General features: G+C 38.3%; 1 long non-coding RNA gene across 1 annotated transcript; it reads left to right on the forward strand.

Moving 5' to 3' along the window:
- Positions 1–20,503: 20,503 nt before the first annotated feature.
- LOC124285100 lies at positions 20,504–21,780 on the forward strand. The gene is made up of 3 exons (XR_006900730.1): positions 20,504–20,582; positions 21,094–21,121; positions 21,731–21,780. It is a non-coding gene; the product is annotated as an uncharacterized LOC124285100 (long non-coding RNA).
- The last annotated feature ends 4,556 nt before the right edge of the window (positions 21,781–26,336 follow it).

Genomic DNA, 26,336 nt, shown 5'->3' on the forward strand with positions numbered 1-26,336 from the left:
AACATACTGTATCTATCTTTTTCGACTTAGAAAAAGCATATGATACAACCTGGAAACTGGTATTTTAAAAGATTTACATGAATTTGGATTGAGGGGCTGATTACCTCAGTTCATATCTCATTTATTAAACAGACAATTTCAAGTACGGGTAGGTTCCACATTGTCGGATTATTTCTACCAAGATCAGGGTGTCCCTCAAGGCAGCATTCTATCTGTCACTCTTTTTAGCATCAAAATTAACAGCCTCGCTAACGTCTTGAACAGTTGTGTTGATTGGTCCCTTTTCGTTGATGATTTCGATAGTTCATTCCGTAGTAAAAACATGCACGCAATAGAAAGGCAGCTACAACACTGCCTTAACAAAATCCAAAAAATGGGCCAATGAAAATGGCTTTAAGTTTTCAAAGTCCAAAACAAATTGTATTCACGTTTCTCGTAAATACAAACCACACAACGATCAAGACCTATCTTTAGATGGTGCTCCCATCAGAAGAGGCCAAATTCCTGGGTCTCATTTTCGAACGTCACTTGACATTCTTACCACACATAAAATATTTGAAAACAAAGTGCTTGAAGGCTCTGGACTTACTAAAAGTCGTTTCAAATACAGAGTGGGGAGGGGATCAGACCACCCTCCTTCACTTGTACAGATATTTGGTTCGCTCTAAACTATATTACGGCTCCATTGTTTATGGTGGACCATGAACAACAATTTAGAAAAAATAGATTCTATCCACCACCAAGGCCCGACCGAGGCTAACGAGCCTTCACTTGAACAACGCCGCATTAAACTTTCACGGCAGTATATCACTAAAGTACGTTCAAATTAGTCCAATCCAGCATACAATTGTGTTTTCAACCCTCTGTATAAACATTTGTTTCCAAATTTGCCAAGCCTGGTTCCATCACTCGGAATCAGAATTCAACCACACATATCTGCAGCTAAAATTGATCTCGATATCATAGCCAGGAACAATGATTGGAATGCAGCAGCCATGACATGATCTGGTGTAAATTAAAGGATATGTATCTTGAAGTTCTTGAAAGACATTTAGAAACTAGACCGTTGTACTGATTGATCTCACTTGCTGCCTTATCTCCATGCTGATCGCGAATACACTTCTAGGAATCTAAGAAGGCATTTATATCTTGAATAAAACACATCTTAATCTATGACAAATGATTATATATGACAACATTATACATTTACACACACACAGTAACACACACAACACACAAAACTGGTAAATGGTTGTATTCTTATCTTAAAGTATCAAACAATTGTGATCCTTCAAACACTGAGTATGTAAATCTAAATTTCAGTTTCGTCCAATCAGTCAGCTAAGAAGAGAAACGTACGCCCTTTTTCTTTGTTACAGTGCATTCATCTCCATGACTTTGTTGTATAGTAGATGCGGCACAGTAGTGTTTTGTGTGGAAGTGTCCTAGTTTATCAAACTATGTCTTCAGACTTCCAAGCATAAAGACCGATTTAACGAGTAGGAAAGTTAGAGATATCAGTATAGGAAAATATATTGTATTTCAAAGGATCAATACAAAATAAAGGAAAACGAAAGGAAAGTGATAGAAAACAAATGTCTTGATCATCCACCTGAAGAAGGGCCAAGAACTATCCCAGAAACGTTGTGAAATATATATCAAGAAGATGTTATCAATAACATTTGTCTTGTATAACCACACCAACTTCAAAATGCTTTTGAAGAATTTCGAAAGGAAAGTGATTACGAAAATGAGAGATAAAAATTGAAGAAATATGCCGAGGCAACCAAGTTTGAAAAACAAAACAAACAACGACAGGAAAGCCTCGTTGATGACAACTGCAAGTTGAACTCTTTCACAATATTAACATGCTACGAAATATTGTTAAAGTAGTTTCGAGGATCTCATGTTTACACCGGATCTATTATCTCCGGAAAATATTTCATTTATAAAAAAATATATGATTGGTTAATTCTCATAAAGAACAAACATTGCACATACCTGTATAAATGTTAAATCAGCATTTCGGAAATACATAGTGATCTGTAAGAAATTTATGATTAATATATCTTTTAAAATATTGTGCCTTGATAGCTGTTTTCAGACGTAGATGTGTTTACGTGTCAGTTCTGTTGGATGAACATGTACGTATTTGTGTATGTGTTGAAAGAATTGCTGATAGAATTTGACAGGTATGTTGTGTACAATTTTGTCAGTTATTACATTTATGTGTTGTCAGGTAATTTGTCTGTTTTTTTCCTTGACGCTTTGCATTAGTGCATATGTTTACGAGACCCAAACGTCATGTATTTGTGTTCCTGGATGCACTACCAGTGAAGATTTGGGTTAGAGGCGACTAACAGGATAGGTTGGTCAGGCTCGCTGACTCATAAGATTGTATCAAAATTATGTTGATCACTGGATTGTCTGGTTACACGAGACTCAACTATCTACAGGCTGTAGTTTTGCCGGAAGTGGCGTTAAACGATCAAACAAAACACATCAGCTGGCGTCGTTTAAACAGCAGTGAAACTATATAATGAAGATAGTTTCACGTTCAGAAATGATGAAGTGCAATTTAATTCATCAGATTTGAAAAACGATCAAACGACGTGCTGTATTACTCAGTGTCCATACGACACCATCAAAGTTGATCAGAAATGCCATTTCACTTATTCAGATAAAAGTAATAATAATCATTATTACTAGTTTATTACAGCATCATGTGTTACATGGTACAAAACATTCAGTACAGATATACAATACAAACACCGGGCCTCAGTGGGCCGAAATGATATCTTAAAATGTTGCGTTAATAAATGCACAGTGATACTACATACTTCAAATGTTACACACACCTTGTGCTATATTCACATTTAAGTTCACATCCATACAGCGGCATGCGTACAGTAACACATACATACATAAATGCATATGTACATACAAACACGCATGCATACATACATGCATGCATACAGACATACATACACATACATGCATACATACATACATACATACAGCCACCATATAGCTGGAATATTGTTGAGTGCGGCGTAAAACTAAACTCACTCACATACATACAAACATTACAATATAAAATATATGTTTTTGCAGCCTTTTATTATACATAATAATCAGGTATCAGAATTTGATATACATCACGTGGACAATTCTTTGTCGGATGACTTTCGAAAAAACAGAAGAATATTATTGAAGGAAAGACACCAACCATGGACCTCAGGGAGTAAATTATATTTTACGAACGTTTCCTTAACGTACATCAACCTGTGGCTTTTACTGATTCATTCATATATTTGCTCACCATATTTCGCATGTCATGTTCACTGGAATCTTTTTATAACTGGCTTTGACATGGCATATGTTTCCAGGCTGCCTCCTACCACCCCTTCATCGTAAATGTCTACAAATATCCTAATTGTATTGGGCAGGTATTGAATTTAATGAAATATATTTGTCTTGTTCAATTTATGTTCGCAGCGAGTCATAGTAAACTTGTCACCCTCACCTTCATGTACTGATGTGCTGACGAGTTTTATTCACAATACCTGATTAAATATTTAGAAAAATGGATTAGTTGACAGAACAAACATTGCTGTATCCTGCACCTGAAGCAAACCTAATTCTCCCCACTGAAATAAGAACGTATGCTTATTTCATAAACTAATGACTGTCCCACACCAAGAAACCTATTACACGCCATTAGATGTATTTTATGTCGATACTTTCAAAACGCTGGAATCCCCAAATGCCGGATCCGTAGAGTACGATAGACTGTATTTGTGAATCAAATAGCTTAAATAATATTTTGGGCGTCAACAAGACAAAGTTATGCATAATTGACAATAAACTAATTAATGCTGTCTTTGCTCTCAAGGCAAGTTCAGCAACCGATTTGTTCACATTAATGGTTGTATTAAACATGAAACCAAGGTATGTGTACTGATTTCGTAGTTACATGGCGACATTGCTGAAATATTGCCGATGTGACTGTAAATTTTAACTCACTCACTTGGTTACAGGCTGATTATTGAAACTCCATCTATCTCTTGCCGCAACTGGGCCACCTTTTCTGAAAATGACTATATTTGTTTTATGAAGGTTCTCGAATAGGTTCCATGTCTTTGTGTAAGGTTCAAAAATATTTAAATGTGTCTAAACTTTTTTCACATGTCCTTATAAAAAAATGATGAAGGTATATAAAGGCAAAAGAAATTTTATCATTGTAGCAGGAATTAAGGTCAAACTGATTATTTGAACTTAAATGTTAAATGTCATCATTAAAATCAAATTATTTACATAAACTGCATTAATAGATATGAAAAACAACGAATGATCTGTTAAATTCTTTATTTCAAATTATTATTCTATAGCGCCTAACTTCCATCCATACAGGTTGCTCAGTGGCGCTTTGTACAGGAGATATAAGAAAACGTCATTCAGAATAGCTAGTCAAGGGCTTGTTTGAAGAGGTGTATCTAAAAGAGTCTTAAAATGAGGTTTGTCACAATCCTTATAGGAAGAGGTAGATCGTTCCACAGTAGGTGATCGTGAACTGAGGCAAAGAAGGCTCGATCACACATTAATGGTTGCATGATTGGAACTGATTGGCGAAGACGATCGACAGAACGGGGAGTACGGGTTGGTTGGCATGTGCTGACAAGGCTTTTGACACGATGATTCATCATAGACACAGTTTTGGGCTAGACGTTTCTTGTACTGAATCCTGAAATTCATAGACAACCAGTGGAGGGCCTCCAGGATAGGTGTTATGTGCTCTGTTCGCGGCGTGTGCGTTACAACCCTTGCTGCTGCATTATGGATTCGTTGTAACTTTATGATCAGAGATGAAGTAATATGGAAGAAAAGGCAGTTACAATAATACAGTCGTGATGTGATGAGAGCCAGAAGTTCTGGCGGACAAATTAGATCAAGCAAGAAACAGCCTTTCCTGTAACACCGAGTCTTTCCTCCAAGCGAGAAAGCAGTATCGTATGGTCTATGGTGCCTGATGATAAATCAAGAAGGACCAGCGGGGTGACATTCTGCTGATCCATTGCCCTGATGACGTCGTTATGGACATGAACAAGCGCAGTCTCTGTGCCAAGCTTGGATTTAAAAGCACTCTGGAAGGCTTCAAGCAGGTCGTTATGGAGTAGGTGTCCTTCAAGCCTTCGTGAAACACTTTTCTCCAAACATTCTCAAATGAAAGACTTATTAGATACTGACCAGTAGTTGTTTTCAGTCATTCAGATATACATTGGCCTTTTCAATGAGAGGAGTGACGACTGCCTGTTTGAAAACGTTGGGAACCGTGGCATCCCCCAATGAGCTGTTGACCACATTTGATAATGGACTGATGAGAGAATCTAAACTTGCTTTAAACAGCCATTTTGGTATTGCATCCAGGCTAGAAGAAGTTGCTTTAGCTTTGAATATGACATATCTTAATTTCTCCTGGATAGGTTAAGGAGAGTTCAGACAAATATGTACCACTGAAACTCTTTGAAAACCTGATTCTGCAGAGTATCTCTAATGTCAAGTTCTTGACATACATGCCATATCTTGGCGTGGACAAAAAATCTGCAAATCTGTTAATAAATTGTCGGTATGTTCTGGAAGAGTGCAATTTGTATCCCACTTCAAGAGGCTGTTCAACAGGGAATATAATTCCTTGAAATTACTGCAGTTGCGTTCTATCGAGGTATATACAAATGCTCATTTGGCTGCTGCAAAACCTTTATTGAGATTATTCCTGGCGGTTTTGTAGAACTGGCGATGGATTTATAATTTTGAACAGCGCCATTGTTTTCAAGCTACACGGCAGATGACATCGTTATACAAGCGACAGTGAGGACGAATGGCAACAGAACTAGACTTCAGAGGAGCATGCTTATGCAATATTCGTGGTAAGCAAGTTGTAAACAAATGAGTCTAATCATCAACTCCACAAGAATCAGAGAGTGACCGAGGCATCTCAGAAGATCCATTGTCATTAGAAAAACTGCCTAATGTCTATATTTCGAGTCTTCATGAAGCAATTTTCTTTTCGCACTTGCTTAGGTTTAGAGTTTGATAGAGCACTGAATTAGTGCATGATCAGATATCTGTTTGCCAGAAACATCAACGCCATCCTCTAGCGTATAAGACCTGATCGATGAGTTGGACCAGACACGTGCTTAGGAGATTGAAAGACTCACACAATCGACATGGATTCTGAAATCCCCCATTAGAACCAGACGACCTCGACAAGGCTGGGCCAATATTCAGAAACACGACATGATTTTGGTCGCTGAAATTTTGCGAAGAAAACCCATTCCAGCTGCGTTAGTGGAGGTAGCAATCAATACCAATCTACTGCAAGTTACATAGCACCTCATCATCGTAATTAATGTGACTGTCTTACAAACATTTAATTACCTAGCTCTTCCCGGAACATTTCTGCATCATCGACTTATTTGTTAAAGAAAGTTTTGTTCACTAAATGTCTATTCTTGAATTTTCTTATTTGTTTCCAAAACGCCGTTAGTGAACCACTTGCATTGCATAGGCTTTCTACATTTCGTTTACGCAAGTCTGATTTATATCTTCTACAAAGGGTTTTGTATCTATTTCTTTCCTTACATAAGAAGCATTATCAACAAATGTTTCCACCAGACATATAACTTGAAAATCAAGTAAATAATTAATAAAGTCAGGGTCATAGATTCTGTTTTTAAGTCCATTTACATTCCAACAAAGGAAGTTCAAGGTTCCATCACAACCGTCACTGAAAGGCGTATCGCAGTGTGCGCAGCTGTCATTACAACAGGTGTCAAGGTTACAAGTTCCATGTGAAATAAGGCGTCCCGGGCCTTGGCCGACGTTCTATACAACAGGAGTCGAAGGTTCAGCATCGGTACTAGACGTGACGATACGCCGTCTCTTTTGCGTAGATTTCACACTCGTTGCCTCTCCAAATGGGCGTGGTACCTCCGCAACTGAACGTGGTTTCTTAATCATCTTCCCGTTCTTGAAAAAGCCAAACTGATTTGTTCCTTTGAGAGCTTGCAGTGGTCGCTGACATGTTGTCAACTCGCTCGATATGCCGTACCCGTTTGCCTTGAGTGATGGTCTTTCCTTGAGAGTTCACACCTTCGAGCTCGTCAGACACCATAAGTTTCATAATAACAGGGCGTGGTCGATCCTTGTTTTGACGTTGCTTTCCAAGGCGGTGAGCACGGTGAATGTCACACGGCTGCTATGTTTTAAAGGTTAAATTTTCATTAAAGACTGAAAGGACCTTTTGTTTACAAGCCATGGATTTCTCGTTTTCTGATTCTGACACACCATACAGAATAACATTATCACGTCGGTTATATGAATCTAACTTATCCAGTTCATCATCTATAAGAGAAAATCTCAAGGATACACAGTCCACTTTCTCAGTTAGGGTATCAATATCGTTGTACATAACATCATGGTTCTGTTTTACCTCGTTATTGTCTGACCGTAACTCACCAACCCTTTTAACGAAATGAATACATTTCGAGTTGATTGCTTTTACTTCTGATTTCAAGTCAAATAGTCCTGATTTGACGTCACGTAGCTCACCCATTAAAGTACATGTATCGCTTAAAGAACCACTAAACTTTGTTTTTTGTTACTCTTTTAACCATTGACCCGTGAAGATCCGGGGTAGAATAGGTCTTCAGCAACCCATGTGCTTGCCATAAAAAGGCGACTATCTTGTCGTAAGAGGCGACTAACGGGATCGGGTGGTCAGTTTCGCTGACTTGGTTGACACATGTCATCGGTTCCCAATTGCGCAGATCGATGCTCATGCTGTTGATCACTGGATTGTCTGGTCCAGACTCGATTATTTACAGACCGCCGCCATATAGCTGGAATATTGCTGAGTGCGGCGTAAAACTAAACTCACTCACTCACTTTTAACCATTACATATGAAAGATTTGTGGTTAGTCTTATGCGGAACACCAAATTTATTCTTTAAAAACTTGTGGTTAATTAATACCGAGCGATTAAAAGTGGCCAAAAAGTCGCCTGCTTCCCTCTCGCCCGCCAACGAAACCACAGACAGGTTACGTAACTCTGTCGCCAGAGCACTGCAGTGACGTCATATGAGGAACGATTTTCAGTTAGTTGTATAGAAAATGTGTAGCACGCTCATCATTTTGATGATTTCTCGACATCAACGACAACATGCCGAATCGTTGCTTTGTCGTCAGTTGCTCCTAGGGGTCGGGCGATGGTGTCCCCATGCACAGATTTCCACAGGACCCCGCAGTTCGTGCTAAATGGGTTATGTTTGTGAGTGCGAAGCGAGCGTTGTGGAAGCCTGAAACGATATCTTACTTGTGTTCAGATCGCTTCACGGAAGTTAAAGAATCAAAACTACTTACTAGTTGTAGTAAAATATGCATATGATTGATGACCATAAAGATTTTCTATGACACAACTTGTAACATAACGATTTCTTCCTCGGAAGTGAGGTTGTGGTCGAAGTAACAATAATATTGTAAGTAGTATTATATTGACACCCACCTCGCTGCCACGAGAGAAATTGTTATGATATACGCTATGTCATGCAAAATCCTATTGGCCATCAATAAAATACATATTTTACTACCAGTAGAAAGTAGTTTTGATTTTGTAACTCGGTGAAAACAAACCTAAATACCATTTATCCTCGGACTGGCGGATGTTCCCGATAGGGCGCCGCCATTATTAAAATTAAAAAAATCTGTTAGAATTAATGAGGTTATAGTTTGTTTTCATCAAGTTAGAAAATCAAGACTACTTTCTACTCGTTGTTAAATATGTATTGGAATCATAACCAAACGGATTTTGCATGACACAACTTATAACATAACGATTTCTTCCACGGAAGTGAGGTTGTGGTCGAAGTAACAATAATATTGTAAGTAGTATTATATTGACACCCACCTCGCTGCCACGAGAGAAATTGTTATGATATACGCTATGTCATGCAAAATCCTATTGGCCATCAATAAAATACGTATTTTACTACCAGTAGAAAGTAGTTTTGATTTTGTAACTCGGTGAAAACAAACCTAAATACCATTTATCCTCAGACTGGCGGATGTTCCCGATAGGGCGCCGCCATTATTAAAATTAAAACAATCTGTTAGAATTAATGAGATTATAGTTTGTTTTCATCAAGTTAGAAAATCAAGACTACTTTCTACTCGTTGTAAAATATATATTGGAATCATAACCAAACGGATTTTGCATGACACAACTTATAACATAACGATTTCTTCCACGGAAGCGAGGTGGGGGTCGAAGTCACAATACTGCGCGATAAATTTCTTGCTACATTCACATGGTTAATGTCCACTCACCAGTATGTAGATACTAGTCAATGTGCGTCTTTATATTTGGTCTTATAATCCTAATTAGTTTATTATCATACTTGTATGCATTTTGAAACTAAATAAAAAGCAGACGATCTGCTGATACTTATAGTGAATTTATAACAGAACTGTAATATCTAGACATTTTATAGTTTGCCAATGTGAATCATAATTCGCACACACACCCTAGTGCATGTTGTCTGTCTCATTACACTTCACGGCGAAAACAATGATTCTGTTGAATGCTACGACAAATGAATAAAAACAAAATGCAAATATTAAAATTAAAACAGATTAAAGTTATAGGAACAATATCAGGCCGTTACCTTGTTCGAGGAATGTATCCATCAATATCCACAAAACTGTTCCAAATTGGTGTATAGTCTCATTGGTCACCCAAGATAGCACACCTGGCAACTAATTGCATAATGTCCGCCTTTCTTTAAAAACAGTAATTTAGTTAGCCAATAATGGGCAATCAATCGATGTATTGCCGGTTAATCCTTTGAAAGAAGGACGTTGTTTTTACGCAGACACCGACACGACAGAGTGTATTCAGTATAGATTAGTAAATCTACATACATAAACACTACCTTTTGACAATTCCGCTGTGTAAGATAAAAGTAATTAATCAATCAGCGTGTTATCGGTTAATCCTTTGATCGATGTTTATAATGTTGAATATTTACTCCAGACACAAGAAATGCCAAATGGGAACCTTTGTCGGGTAATCTAAGTGTGTTACCACTAATTATACCTGTTATAAATTCATTAACTGACCATCAAGTGAATGATGACAAATAACATGTGTAGGTTTATACCACCTAACACGGGTTACAACGAGGGAGTATTAATTGCTGTATTGCATGTGAAAACTTATGGGCCGACACTGTTTTGAGAATACAAACAGATTTTTACATGACATGATTAAATATCGAGGTAAAACAACACAGAAATGGGATCAATTTGGATCAGTCATTATACAAATAGGGCCTAACGACACCAATCGATTTTGACAGAATCGTCTATGAAAACAAGTTGTAACTCGGAAACTAGGCAAAGCAGGAGACAAAATTAAATGCCAGTAGATTGTGAGAACATATAGCTTTCATTTTCCACAACAATTGTCACGATTTCAGGTTTATACAAGCCTGTAAACACGATAATTTACCCCCCTAAAATGTAGATGAATTCTGCATCGGCTCTTAAAGCTATTCCTCATATGACGTCACAGAGGCGCGCCGCTCTGATTGGTTGAAATTTCGTTCGCGGGTGAGAATTGTGTACTGTTGTCAAAAAGGTCGATTTAAGTCAATTAAAGGTCGAAATGAGTAGTTTTAATGACGGGGTTTCATTTATAACGATGCCAGTTAGTGAATTATGTATTTGTACCCCCCGAGGGTTTATGTGACCTTTAACTCTTCCAGTGTAAGCGGGCCGGGGTTAGATTCGACGTCGTTAGAACACATCAGTAACTGTGATATCACGACCGCGATTTGAGCTCCTAACAAGTGCACGTGGAGCATGAAGCGATGTCATAGACAAAACTAGGTCACGTTCAAAACTCGTGACGTCACTCACTACCTCAAAGAATGTCGTTTCTTTTGGCAAATATGCATCAACATTGAATTTTTCACACCGGTATTCCACGTAACCACATTTACATCAATACACTCGTCGATCAATGCTCATGTTTTGGGCGCACATTTCCATTCATATTGAATGCAGTTGCCTGACTTACGCAGAAATAGTTCAATTTTAAAGGTGTAAGTGCACAATCAGTACAGATTACTTTCCATCGGTGGCGACCGCCTCCGTGGTGTAGTGGTTAGAGCGTTCGCCCGGAGAGCAGGAGGGCGCGGGTTCGATCCCCGGCTGCGTCATACCAAAACACGTCAAAATATGGTTCTTGCTGGTCCCTTCCTGGCGCTCGGCATTAATGGGTACAACAAGGACTGGTCGGCTCGGAGTCAGTATAATGTGTCTGAGTGGGGTATTCATGCTTAACTGTGGCATGGTATCTCAGTGAGCTAGCACTTAAAAACAGCTTAAGTCTTGGCTAGTACAAGCAGCCACACATACACACGCATGCACGTGTCATATAGCGAAATGTTAATACGTACGACGTTAAACCCATTTCACTTCACCTTGGCATAAAACTGTTATGTCGTCATTATTTAACACATACAACCTAGATAACAATATGATTTCCAAACATCTATAGCATTTGGAAATAAATGTTGCTGGTTATATTGCTAATTGCTTGTTTACTTCTGATGTCTGAATGTGTCCACGAATGGCCAGATGATCTTAAGTAATGTTGATCATTTTAAGGTATGTTATTACCTCAGTGGTCTGAATGTTGTGAATTGTCGGCAAAAATTGGTGGGTCAGAGGTCCAAGAGGCGTGTATGAGTTTGGTCTAGGGTACAGGCAGGCTAGTTGCGATAGATCTCAAGGTGTAGTATCTGTTTGTTCTTAAAGACACATTATAGCAACATCAGACATAACATGAACCTCTTATTTCGCAGAATATTGGAATTTTGGGACTGATATATGGTACAAGGAAGCCAGTGAATGCGTCCAAGGTTCAAAATTCGGATTCTTCACACTCAAAAATTTGACAACAAGATCGTTCAAATAGGACAGGTCTGTGTGATTTGTTTTGCGAAATGCAATATTTCTTTATATCCACCTTGAAAAATAGCCGGCTAACGGGTCTTACCAAAAGAGTAACAATTTTGGTGCTTGTTACCGGAAGTGAACGATTCTCTTGAACTTTTCAGTTATCTGCTCTACTATGAGTATAACTGATTGATGGGATCATGCATGTACAATGTCCATCTGTTTCAGTAGTAATGGAGTCAAGTTTCCATCACGATCGACCGAGCCCAGCAGGCAATGAGCAATACTCAATTAGACACACTGAAAAATGTTAACTCATACGATTAACGCTCAATAATCATCAAATTTCGCTTCATCACATGTGTGTAACTTCTAGAATGAATACTGAATATGAATACACAATGTCATTTAGAAAGTGGTCAAATGTAACATATCTTATATTTGGGATTACACTTTCTCACTAAAGTACAGATTCTAGTACTTTTTGTTGGGTTGAGTCCCATCACCCACGCACTCAGAAAAAGTGTAATCCCAAATATAACATATGTTACATTTGACCACTTTCTAAATAGCATTGTGTATTCCTAGCTTTCGGTCGTGGGGGCTGCGCCAAGTTACTCTTATCAGAGGGATACACAAAGTGGCACCCACAAAGTCCATGGTCTAGACTACCAGTTGTCCGACTTTCATTTTTGTGGAAGCCGCGGTGGCTGAGTGGGTTAGGCGGCTGACTTTGTGTGCTGGCGATTATGTGCCTGGCTGAGGGTGGGACTCAAACCAACAAAAAGTACTTTATTGAGAAAATGTAATCCCAAATATGACATATGATACTGAATAAGTTTTCAACGAACAAAACCCATTCAGTCGAGTGAAAATGTATACATTCTGTGATCAACTCATGCATAAATATTCAGGAACTACACACTGAATTTGTTCAACAACAGAAACTCGAAATTTAGTAACTGAATTTTCAATTCAGGAATTTCTTAGTCAAAATAAAAACAACATATAGTATGACCAGAAACTATTGGGAATTTTAGGAATATGTTTAATTGGATTTCTAGTATAAACAACCTCGACCAGCTATCAAGTGCTTGGTTTCTTTCAAGAGAGACAACTCCGTTAGTCCTTTTTCATTAGTTTGTGAAGAGTTATCCCCCATTTGTTTACTTGCTAGCAGACGACATTTTCAGTGATCCTCAGTATGGATGATTTAGAGAAGAGGAAGTTGATTTTAGAGGATTATAACAAGCACATCAGATCAGCTAAAGTGATTTCAAGTAGAACAGGCATCCCTTTGTCCACTGTTTATCGTGTTTTGAAAAATATTGCAAATGGATATGGCATTGAGCACCAGGGAGGCGCAGGTAGGCCCAGAAAACTGACTGTCGGTGACAGGGGGCGGCTTGGTATTCTTGTTTCTAAAAACAAACGAAGGAGTTTAGAAAACTTAAGGCTGGATATGATTGATAGAGGAACTGTGGCTGTCTGTAAGGAGACAATTAGAACTGGGCTGCATGCAATGGGTTAGCAGAAAAGTCTAGGAATTCCATCACCGATCATGAAACCTGAACAAAAGGTTGAACTGGTGCTTACAGCATAGAAATTTTAACTGGGACAATGAAATTTTCTCAGATGAAAGTTATGTGTTGCTGTTTCCTAATACATTGAAATTCTGGACCAAACAAACTGAAAAACCTTTGTATCAGCGCCCAAAGTACAGTCCGAAATTTAACGTGTGGGGTGGCATATCTGTGTAAGGGGCAACGCCCCTCTGTGTATTTGAAGGGAATATGAACAGTGAGCGGTGCTACGATATTCTCGAGGGACGTTAAAATTTTACTCCATCTGCTCACGTGTTCTATGAAATGTTTTGGATTTTCCAGCAGGACAACGACCCAAACCATCGCTCAAAGCATTCACAGGCCTTGTTTCGGACCCAAAATATGCCATTATTAGATTGGCCAAGCTATAGCCCTGACCTAAATTCAATAGAAATTGTTTGGGGACTTATGAAGGAAAGTGTCAATAAGAAAAATCTGACAAATATTGCTGAAATGAAAGAAGAGGTGGTCCGATATTGGGACAGCATGGACCACGACTTTCTAACATTTTGATCAGTAGTATGCCCCGCAGCATTGAAGCCTGCATTGCTTCCCATGGTGACCTGACAAAATACTAACTGTTCACCTGTCTTTGAATCTGGAGTTATGTTCTGCTAATATTCACATTTAATACGTGAGTCATGAGTGAAAAAAATATTAAAAAATTACAATCTTTAAATTCTCAATAATTTCTGGTTGTACTGTAGTATTAGGCTCCGTCCGCCCGCCTGCACATACGTCCGTACGTACGAATTGGAATATATTAAGAGCTGTTTGCTGGATTCTTTTCATATTTGGTACCTAGGTTCATCACAGTAAAAGAAAGGTCCTAGTCAGGTTTGGTCACAAGGGACTTTAACGTTTTACTCTTGTCAGCGAGATATCTCAAGAACCGTTCACTAGGTTTTCTTCATATTCGATATCAAGCTTCATCGACGTAAGGCGCAGGGCCAAGTCGATTGTGGTGACCTTCACTTAATTTTCGAGGAAAGCGATACTCTAAAGATTTCAGCATGTTAACCTGCATGTAAAGATTGTCAGCGAGATATCTCAGGAACCCTTCACTGGCTTTCTTCATATTTGACACCAAGCCTCATCTAGGGAAGGTGCAAGACCCAGTCGATTGTGGTGACCTTCACATAATTTTCAAGGTCACGGAGACACTTTGAAGATTTCAGCATATTAAGGATGTCAGCGAGATCTCTCAAGAACAGTTCACTGGATTTTCTTCATAGACTTTCAAGACTTCCCTTGAATTTCAATAGGCAATTTCTTTATTACTATTTTTGCATATTTCATACACTAAGACATTCATGTCAGGGTCAAAGTGAGTCTTGAAAGTATTTGTGCTTTTGAACAACTACGGAGCAAGATATCAAGAGAGGTTGACTGGTCATGTTTTTGTTGACATTTAACTTCATCTTAAATTACGACCTTCACTTTCATTACTTTTTAAGTTTGATTTGATCATTTGCGGCGGGGGATTATGTCACCTTAGTGACAATGCTTGCTCTGATTATTATGTGTTCCTGCTTGTCAGGCTCGGTGACTTGGTTGGCGAATGTTGTCGTATCCCAATTAAGTAGATCGATGCGCATGCTGTTGATCACTGGGTTGTCTGGTCCAGACTCGATCATTTACGCGCTGCCGCCAAACAGCTGAAATATTGCTGAGTGCGGCGTTAAACAACAAACCAACCAACTGTAGAAGTCAGTGAATCACTGTAATGATTCACAAGGAATGATTCACAACTTATTCAGTTTCTGTTCCTGATAAATGCTCTTTATCTCCCTGGGTGAAACTATTGTCCTCCTGAGAGGGTACGTAAGTCCCAAAAACGTTCAAAGTAAAATGTTTACGTCCTGTGTTTTTAAACGTAGTATTCTTGTCATTTTAATTTGTGGCTAAATTTTCCTACAATCGCGAACGACTGAAGGGATAGTGTAAATCCAGCTAGGGTCCATGCAGGTAGCAAAAGTAATGTAAGTCCCCATGGTTCCTAGTATGGTGATCTACCTTCAGTTGTTGGCAATCTATAGCCCGTTTTTATATTGTATTGTCTTTCGTAAATAAAATAGTTTTACATGTTCATGCTAGTTTTAGACTCCATCTGTGATACTCTAGTTATTTTACAGTCATTCGATGACTGATTATTTAACAACTTTAATTCATTGTTTATGTAAAACATTTCTCGTCACAATATGGCTGAAATATTGCAGAGGTGACGTTAAATTCTAACTCACTCACTCACTAACCCCTGGGTGACCTAACATTCTGGTCCACATGTAGCGATATAGATAATTATGCTTCACGGTACCCAGTGATTACAATGCTACAGTCTGTTCCTCTACGTTTGAGAATACGAGAATACCTCTCCATAATTATAAACAAATGTCAGCTGGATTATTATGAAAAACAACAAAAGACAACTGTGTCTTAATAAGTGTTTGATTGGTATTCTAAAAGTGAGGAAATAAGAAACCGGGCTCAGTTGCGTGGTGTAATGAACTGAGGAGCGAATTTCACTGTCAATTTGATTTACAACTGACAATATCTTGGGTCAGCGAAGAACTGTATGTCGCTTTATTACCACTCAAAGAGCACATGATATTATTTTCATGAATATACTTTGACCTAAAACTTCCAAAATGAAAACACAACAACCACCCTTTATACATATGGCACTCATAGATCCATTTCCACAGACGGATCCAAGGATGAGGGCCAGGTTGCCAGTGCTACAGTCATTAGATCAAGACTGTCTCCTCTAGGTATCCCGACAACAGTTCCATTTTCACTGCCGAGGCCAAAGCTATCTTCTCAGCATTGACCTACATTAAACAGCAGAATCACTCCAAAATCTTAATCGTTTTACAGATTCATTATCTTGCCTTCAGGCACTTCAAAATATAACTTCAAGTCACACAATCATTCTGGACACTTTAGAACTTTACAACGACCTTTCTACTGGCCAATGTGAGGTCGTCCTCTGCTGGTTGCCGGGTCACGTCGGCATAGCAGGTAACACAAAAGCTGATGCTGCAGCTAAAGCAGCTCTTCACAAGCCCTTATCTCCACTGCTGATCCCATACAGTGATTTCAAACCCACTATCATAAGCTATACTCGGGACCTCATGCAAAAAAGGTGGGACACTCAAGTAGGAAGAAATAAACTGTATGAATTGAAACCAACAATTGGTTATACCTACTTGGGTTGTCAGTCAAGACGCGATGAGGTAATTTTACGACGATGTCGTATTGGCCACAGTCGATTTACACATGACTATCTGCTGAAGACGGATGGGGATGGACCCCCGATGTGTGTCTCTTGCGATGAGATTTTCACCATCAAGCATATTCTGCTTGACTGTGTGGACTTGTCGTCTGCCAGTGACTCACATTATGATGCAACAAATCTGAAAGATCTTTTCTCCCGCGTGAGCGATCATCTGATAGTGAACTACCTGAGGGAAGTTGATCTCTATCATAAATTTTAACTGTGTAATGTGACTAACGAATTGCCTGTTTTAATTTGGTGCTATGACTTTTTCGGTTTATAAATGACAATGTAATGAATATATGCTTTTGAAATAAAACTCATTCCGAGTCAAGAATTAAAACTAGCATCTCTCTCTAAAATTGGATTTCAAATTAGGACAAGACAGTATGAAAATGGGGTATAGACCGCCAACAACTGAAGGAAGATCCCCTTACTAGGAACAATGGGGACTTACAGTGCCTTTGCTACCTGCATGGACCCTAGTTGGATTTACACCATCCCTTCAGATGTTAGCAATTGTAGACAAATCTAGCCTTAAGTTAAAATAACATATATCCTACAAATAAATAATGTGGTAGGTTTAAATTTGCCTTGAATATTTTGGGACTTGAAACAAAGACGTTGGTGTATCTTGTTGTGTCTTTGTTTTTAAAACATCGGACGTACAGACATAATGCAACACTGCTGCTGCTGCTGATGACGATGCGAGAGTAAATTGATAATGAAGTTCTTGAGGTATGGTAATACTGTTAATTTCATTGGCTTCATCCTCCCATTCTCATCTTTGTACCCATTCTCATCTTTGTAACATTAATCAATCTAATTGGCCTGTAATTGTATTGTAAGTTCTTTGTACATGGCTCTCACGCCTCCTTGCGTTGTGTAAACATGTTTTCATTGGAATATTGCTAAAAGCGGCGTAAAATATATATATAAACTCTGGGCATATATATATATATAAACTCTGGGCACTGACTAAGCATTCGCCTGATGAAGGAGCAAGAATTACCACGATAACGTCGTATAAAGAATAAGCTGTTACCCATAAAAACGTGTCATGTATTCATGAAATTGATAAAGTTCAAAGCACCCTATATGAATAATACATGAACAACAAATGTAGCGGACTGACTTTTGAACAATAATCAGCAGAGCAGGGGCTCTACTTTCCTTTTGCACACCCATCTGTCACACCAGCTTGATGTGAAACTGATATTTCACGACTGGATACATGTTTTATATCCTTTCAGTACCTCTCCTAGTATGATTAGCAACGTGTGATCGCACCGAAACTTAAATTCGAAACACAAAGTACTTAGTAAAACACTACATTAAACAACATTTTCCTTCACAATAACCATAGTATATATTAAATTACACATTTACATGAAGGTGTTTAGTATATAAGTACGTCATCTTCACATCTTCGGCCAACGAACAACTCTGGGCACAGCCACGCAGAATAAGGTAATTTGTGTTGTAAACATGCTCGTATTCTGATATCAAAATATGCATGCCAAAGAACCAAAGACTTCATTGAACTATCTTGTTTCGAAAAGGTCCTAACTTTTAATTTAGTTAACTTAACTTAATTGAGGTTTATGTCAGTTTTAATGTCGGTAACAGTTCTATTGAACTGATGGTAGTGGCAGCCATGGTTGTCTATGGTGCAGTTAGAATTGCATGCAAAATATTGTCCATTTGTATATTTATTTTAGAGGCAGCTTCCAAGAAGCCCTAGAGATTGAAAGCATGACATCACATTTTCGGAAATTCGAATTAGTGGTATTACATTTTGTTTTCGAAATTCGACCAACATTTCACCTGACGTATGTCTTTAAGTCTTCAGGCAGAGAGAACTTCTACTGAAGTAATATATCTGATTTCCATGAAACTGACAACTGTTAATTATGTCGGAGAATCAAAACTGATAACGTTCCAAACAGGTGTAGTGGTAGTTATTATAAGCATATACCTACAGGCATTTAATGACAGAAAAATGAAACAAATGAAATAAATAGTGTCTCAGATCTGCTGTACTCTTTATTCACCAGTAAAGGTGGAGAGACTTTGCATATGTCGCTGTCATTGTTGATGCGATGCAATATTCTAGATAAGTATTGAGACCTCAGGACAAAACACTGAAATGAAAAAGGACAAGATCGTCAATTCTAGAGGACTGTACAGAATACAGTGTGCATTTTGACAGAACACAAGTGACAAGAGCATGTTTACGAAATCAGAATATTGCAAAATAGAGTTGTATGCAAATGACTGAACCCAGTCTGTAGACCATTATAGGTAGGTAGATATACAGTGAGTGAGTGAGTGAGTTACGATTTAGAGTCACATCGGCAATATTGCAGCCATATCGTGACTATAACAATATATTCTGTAATAATAAAGAAAAGTTACTTTGTAACATCTGTCAACCAAGGACAGTAAAACAATTAGGCTATCACAGATAGAAAGTTAAAACAAGCATGTAAGCATAAAACATGTATTAAAATACAGGACACTACAATATAAAAACCGGGCTATTGATCACCAACAGGTAGGTAGGTACCTTTGGTACCTACATGGACCCTAGCTGGATTGACAACATTCCTTCAGCTGTTGGTGATTTTTCCACAATTTAACCATACATTATAAAATACATATATACAACGATTAAAATCATGGACAATGAAAAATATTGTGAATGAAATGGGCCTTACATACCCTCCCCGGGGGACAATAATTTTACGTCAGATACACAGAATAGACCGGAAATTTCCTTTCAGCTCTTCACTATCCATTGTTTATACTCACTTTATGGAAACGATGAACGAAACAAAAAAACAAAGAAAGGTTATCGGTATTAAGTTTCAGGCATTATATGCTCATCAAACGACGTTTAGGAGCATTCGATTATTCCATATTACCATATTTACAATCTTTCATGCTATGACATGATATGAGGGAGTGAATTTAGTTTTACGCCGCACTCAGCAATATTCCAGCTATATGGCGGATATGACATGCTAGGACATACCATGACATGATAATATGACCAATTAATTCCGAAAACAAATATATGATAATACGTCGCTGCGGTGTTTGTTTGCACTTTTTTGCTCATGACATTTATCCCTTAATATATTGTATGAAATTCCAATCTAAACAAATTTCTATTCGTTAAGAAATTCGAAACGATGTGATTCTCAATTGATTTTGTGTAAAATTCGAACCATCTTTATTGCTTAAAAAGTCGGGATACAGATTTCAGTTGTTTCAGAGTCCTCCATTCCGCGCTGTGAATTAACTTACTATGTTTGAAATAGCAATCTGAACAAATAGCCATTTTCTATGCATTTACTGTTCGGTAAACCATTTCGAAGCCATGTCATTTTAAACAGATTTTGCGTAAAATTCTCACCGTTGTTTAAAAAGTCTGGTGATTTCAGCTATTTCAGAGTCCACCTTCAGTGCTTGGAAATAACGAGATTGCCACGATGCTCTTGTTCGTCTTCGGTCTCGTCACCTTGTCGGTTCTCGGAGCTAACTGTGATGCTCTCCTATACAGGGTGGACATCTCTCTGCCACCCAAGGAAGAAAGGGACGAAGCTTCAGACATATTGTCCATTAAGGACAAAGTAAACAGTCTAACTGACATCGGTGTTCTGTTCTCCTTTAAGGTTTGTGAAATTGTTTCAACTAGTTGTTCCCTCATGCATTTCTAAAATGTACAAAGTTCCCCTTAATGGGATAACAAAGTATTAAAGCGTGGCTCAAATACGCGACCAGGAATCTGGGTTAGAATTGATCTTGGTGGTCAGACTCGCTGACTTGCTTGACACATACCATCGTATCCCAATTGAGCAGATCGATGCTCATGATGTTGATCACTGGATTGTCATGTCAAGACTCTTTTATTTACAGACCGCCGCCATATTGCTGGAATATTGCTGAGTGCGGCTTTAAACAAACAAATTCAACCAGGTCTTCTTGATAATGTTAGATTTCATGTCCTTTACATCCTAACATTGACATTCAACATAAATTCCGATATGAAGAGAGGGTTCTTTGCTTTGTATACTAGCACAGATCCTTAAGATTTGTTGTTTACCTCCGATATCACGATACACATAAAGCTCATGATTTGTTCAATATCAATACTTACTAATTATTGGTTTTTGGTTTCAAAAGGAGCTCGGGAACCCAAGGGTAGTTCTTGGTAAGTCACTTTCTACGTAGCTTTGTTTGTTTCATGGAACTGAATAAAATCCCAAAATTTAAAAATTCGTATTTAATTTCAAATAATTTGAAAGATACGATAACTTCAGGCATATATCTTACGTTTTCGGAAGATGTATTTGTTAGGTTCAATATTTTTTTATTCTTGGATGATGTTTTATTTTGCGAATTGCGAACACCTGTTCTATAAATCCATATGTGTAAAGATGTGTTTGTGACGCGATAGGTATAAATGAGGACACGGCGGTAACACGGTCATATTTCGATTGTTATCATAGAAAAACACTTTACATGAAAGAAATGTGTAGATCAGTTTTTTCATACCCAAAAGGATTCCAGAGGGACAAGAAGATATTAATTTCAAATTTTCTAATGGTGGATGTTTGTTTTCTGTTACTTGAAAATGTGCATGTAGATATATCTAACGCATCAAACAATTTGAGCTGCCGCGGCTTTCAGTGTTTGTTTTCGGTCATTCAAAACTTGGTGTTGGACATTGAAAGAGTAAATACATTGAACACACCAAGCAGTTTCCTAAAGACGTCTAACCTGTCGTTCTTTCATAACGTCCCTTTCGTAAAAATTCCAGTGCTTAACGTTGAGAAAGCCTGCAGTTGGAACCAGTTGACACAGTATCTGTCAAGCAGTGGATATGAGTACAGCTCTCAGGCGCTCTACCACTGTAGTGACTACGCCAAGGAACTCGGCGTCGACATTCCTAAGGACATGTGGGCAACTTCTTTTGGGGACGAAGAACTTATGATTGACGTGAAAACATTTCCTCTCAAAGGTGTGTCTATTTTTAACTCTAAAAGATGTAAGAAACTGGTACGGAGATGTAGGAGTCAATAAATCTAAGAAACATTGCATTCACATGTAAATGCATTTGTACTATGACAGCTGTTAGTTGGTAACACTTCAGAGTCACACCTCATTGTTTGCTCAGCAAAATAGTTGACCAATAGTATCTAGTATGGTTGATACCCATGAGCATAGACCAATCACATCATGTATTATATATTAATCATCATCCCCTTTTCAGATTTATCTACAGTTGAGTACAACCTCAAGATGAGGTGGACATTCGAGAAGGACATTGACATCCTCAAATCTGGTCAGAAGGGGGCGTGTTTCAGAACTCTGGCAGAATACCCTACTCAGGTGACCCTCTTTACACGGCTCGTTTTGTTGTGTATATGACTTTGAAATATTTGTAGAAAGCCTTCAGATCTAGATAGGGGACAGCCTAACGATATGTCGTCCCGATTGCTGCATGCGACTTACGCATATACGTCTTCAAAACCGGAATATATCAATGTATATTTGGGACTAAATGTTTCTTGTGAAATTCTGATATTTGATCACTGAGTATTGACGATGTACTTTTGATTTCAGCTGATGTATTTTGCCCCACTCAAACCATCTAGCGTTGAAGCGATAGAAGAACTTCTGCATGCTCCTGGGAACTTTGAGTCTGAAATCACCCAAATCCAAAACTTGGAATATTACACTGGACAGTGTAATTGAAAATGTGGGGCATCCCAAGCATCCATGGTATTTGCGCAGTAAAGTACCGGACGTTAATTGACTTCCTCCTTGATAGATTCTGAAGGTGCAATACGAGTGCTTTGTTATTCATGTATGTAAGTTCTTGACCTCAATAAAATAGACTACAGCATCTGTCCCTTAATTTATCATTTGTGATCTTGCATATATGTATTTTACATATGTAGTCACATTTTACAATCTGTAACCATACACCACACACTGGAAACAATAATTATAAACGATACACTGTGTCACAGTTCGTGACGATATCTGTTGTCTGTAAGATGATGGAGAGTTGCTGAAATGTAATAGTTACAAAATGTCATTGGTGCTATTCTGCATTGCTAGCTCACAAGTGAGAAGTTGCACTACATACCCAACTCCGTGGGACACAATGTCTGAGACACAAACAAACCATTACGGGTCCAGAATGCCAGTGGTAAAACAAACATTTTAATCATGCGGAGCAGCTATTGACCTGAACCCATCAGTGATGGTGTGGGGTTGCGTATATGTGGCTACAAGTTGGATCTCACAACAGTACCTTGGAAACACAAAGGTCAACGTTTTCGACCGGAAGTACTGGATACGGCCATGGTGCCACATTTTGTTAACTTTGCCAATCGTCAGATATTCATGGATGTAGTTACAAAAATGGTCCTTATCCAAAAAAAAAAGAAAAAAAAAGGTATTGATGCAACCACTGTATCGGGAATGGCAGAGGAATCAGATGCTCATAATTCGATGCTTAATTGGCAGTATGAGGTGAGTGAGTGAGTGAGTTTAGTTTTACGCCGCACTCAGCAATATCCCAGCTATATGGCGGCGGTCTGTAAATAATCGAGTCTGGACCAGACAATCCAGTGATCAAAAGCATGAGCACCGATCTGCGCAATTGGGAACCGATGACATGTGTCAACCAAGTCAGCGAGCCTGACCACCTGATCCCGTTAGTCGCCTCTTACGACAAGCACAGTCGCCTTTTATGGCAAGCACATGGGTTGCTGAATACCTATTCTACCCCGGATCTTCACGGGTCGGCAGTATGAGGAGGAGACTGGCAGATGTTGTAAGTCCGAGGGATGGCTACGCATTATACATGTACTGGTGTGGTGGTCTGTTGTGGTTCATACAATCAGAGCAACCCTTGTTTAAACTCCGTGCTACAATCAGATTTATGGGGTAGTCATGATGACCGTACTTTCCAGCATTGTTGAAGTTCACGTTTTTGTATATTCTTCTCAGATTGCAGTAATGTGTTTCCATGTTTCAACTTCAGTTTCGTTTTTGTTGAAATCAGAGTAAAATGTGTTAAATTTACCAATTTAATCCGTGTAATTTGGGTTTTCAAAGCATATGCGTCATCATCTGTTTTCGTACTCATCGTAAAAAAGTTGGTTATTGCACGATTAATGCCCATGGATATATTTCATTATGGCCTTGGGCATGACATCCAAATTCAATACTGGAACTTGTCATTTCTAATATAACTGCCACGGGGACTGTAAACAAGACGATTAATGTGTTACAATGAGTTTTCAATTTCTAATAAAATAGTTTATGAACAGAAACTTGAGTATTATCATCAGTCATCCTGGAAACCTCACAACTTAATTATGCTGAAATGGCATTTTCTAAAGGAAACGTATAGAAAATACTTGATCTGACATTTGTAAAATCGAATTAGGCAAAATTGTGACTGAATCGCAATAATTTGATTGCTATATAAATATTAAACAATGAAAATGCGGTTCAATGATGTTTACTTGAATAATATAATTATAAAATAATGACTGCTCCCTTGCCAGAGACAAATCTGGATTATCTGCCACACTTGCCCGTGAGTCTAATAATCAAAAGTTTTTATTGCTGAAAATATCCAAAACTTTAACAGGGTTATTGTCCTGGACTTATTTTGCTAAATAGTACATGCATGTCCAATCAGTATTGATCAGGGCCTCCTTTCATAAGCACTAAGGTGATCGTGAGTCACTAAGGTAACTTTAGTGCAGTTTTAAAGAATGGGAGTTAAAGTTAACTTAAGTAAAGGTTGCTTCGTGAAACCATAACTTACTTACTTTGCCTGCCATTTTGGATGGAGGGACATTTATATTTTGCGGATGTTTTACATTGATGTAAATTAACTGTTTCTCCCCTTTTCTTGTTCCTGTAAATCATTAATTGTGGAATTGTTGGTTTGTAATCATTGGCTATGCTGACTGTGTAAGAGGAAACAGTGAAGAAAGTCCGGCATTTTTGTCAGACTAAGTAAACTTAGGCTCAGTATTATTTGTTACACTGCTATACTGAGTCTAACAAACCCTAGTAGAAGGTCGCGTCAGCTAACCTTTGAGCTTCCTATGACCGTCCAATCAAACGCGAGACGGCTGAACGGATTTAACCAATCAGAAAACGACTACTTGTTAGAGTTCGGCGGGACTTACAAAGCGGTTTTTGGATTTTTTCTTCTCTGGTCGCTGACGCTGATCTATCAACAAACGAAAATCGGCATAAAACACAGATATTTTACCTGCAGTATATACGCTTAGGGGTTTCTAATGACTTGGTTACTATTAGCCTATATTTCATCCTTGACATCCTTGAATATTGACACAAACGTTATTTTCAGCGACTGTTTACTCATAGCGTCCTCCATATGTATCACTCGGAAGCGATCGTGCAGAAAATAGCGATCGGAATCGTTCCAGTTTTTTAGATAAAGGTTCACGCGGTACGTGCGAATGTTAACTTTCGCTGTGTTCTGATTGGTCAGTCCAAAATTTAGCTGACGCGACCTTCTACTAGGGTTTTTTAGACTTAGTTGTCTACTACACATGTGCACACGGACAAAAAACAATTGTTATGTGCCTACATATTTGAAATTATTTCAGAAAAGTTCTTGAAAATGATGATCAACGTTTGTGCTGTTGTCATTAAATGCACATCTTTAATGGAAACTTGATCTTAGCCGCTTCACTATACTGCTTGCTGGCATGAAAGGCTTGGGAAAACGGCAGTCCAAGATGCCTTTATATAGTTCTTACACAGTTCTTGAGCATTCTAGCAATGCTTGGCTCCATCCTTATTCTCTCAGAACGTTATGGAATCATGTGGAACACACGGCGTGATGAAAGCCAGAAGTCAAAACAAACTAAACAATCCAGTCGAGGGAGGCAGCTCTGAAGGCTATCAAAAAGGCATGCCTCTACAAGTACTATTGCCATTGAACATATATGATACAAGATGCGAGCCAAAACCCACACTCAAAACTTTAAACATTGTGACCCATAATAACTATCACTTAATCAATGTGATATTACAAATTACGAAAAACACCTTCTCATAACACCATAACATACTTATCTTTTGTCATGGAGCTTCACATTCGAAAAACTGTCTGCTGCCTGCCATTTTTGATGGAGGGAGCATTTATATTTTGGGAATGTTTTAAATTAATCTAAATTAACTATTTCTTCTCTTTTCCTCTACCTGTAAATCATTAATTGTGAATGTATTGGTTTGTAATTATTGGTTATGCTGACTATTTAATAGGAAACATTGAAAATACTACGGTATTCCTTGTCTACTGCACATGTACACACTGACAAAAACAAATATTATGTGCCTCCATATCTGAAAGTATTTCC

This window comes from Haliotis rubra, unplaced genomic scaffold (genome assembly GCF_003918875.1).
Source record: "Haliotis rubra isolate DU_JTF1 unplaced genomic scaffold, ASM391887v1 Scf351, whole genome shotgun sequence".
Classification (NCBI taxonomy): domain Eukaryota; kingdom Metazoa; phylum Mollusca; class Gastropoda; order Lepetellida; family Haliotidae; genus Haliotis; species Haliotis rubra.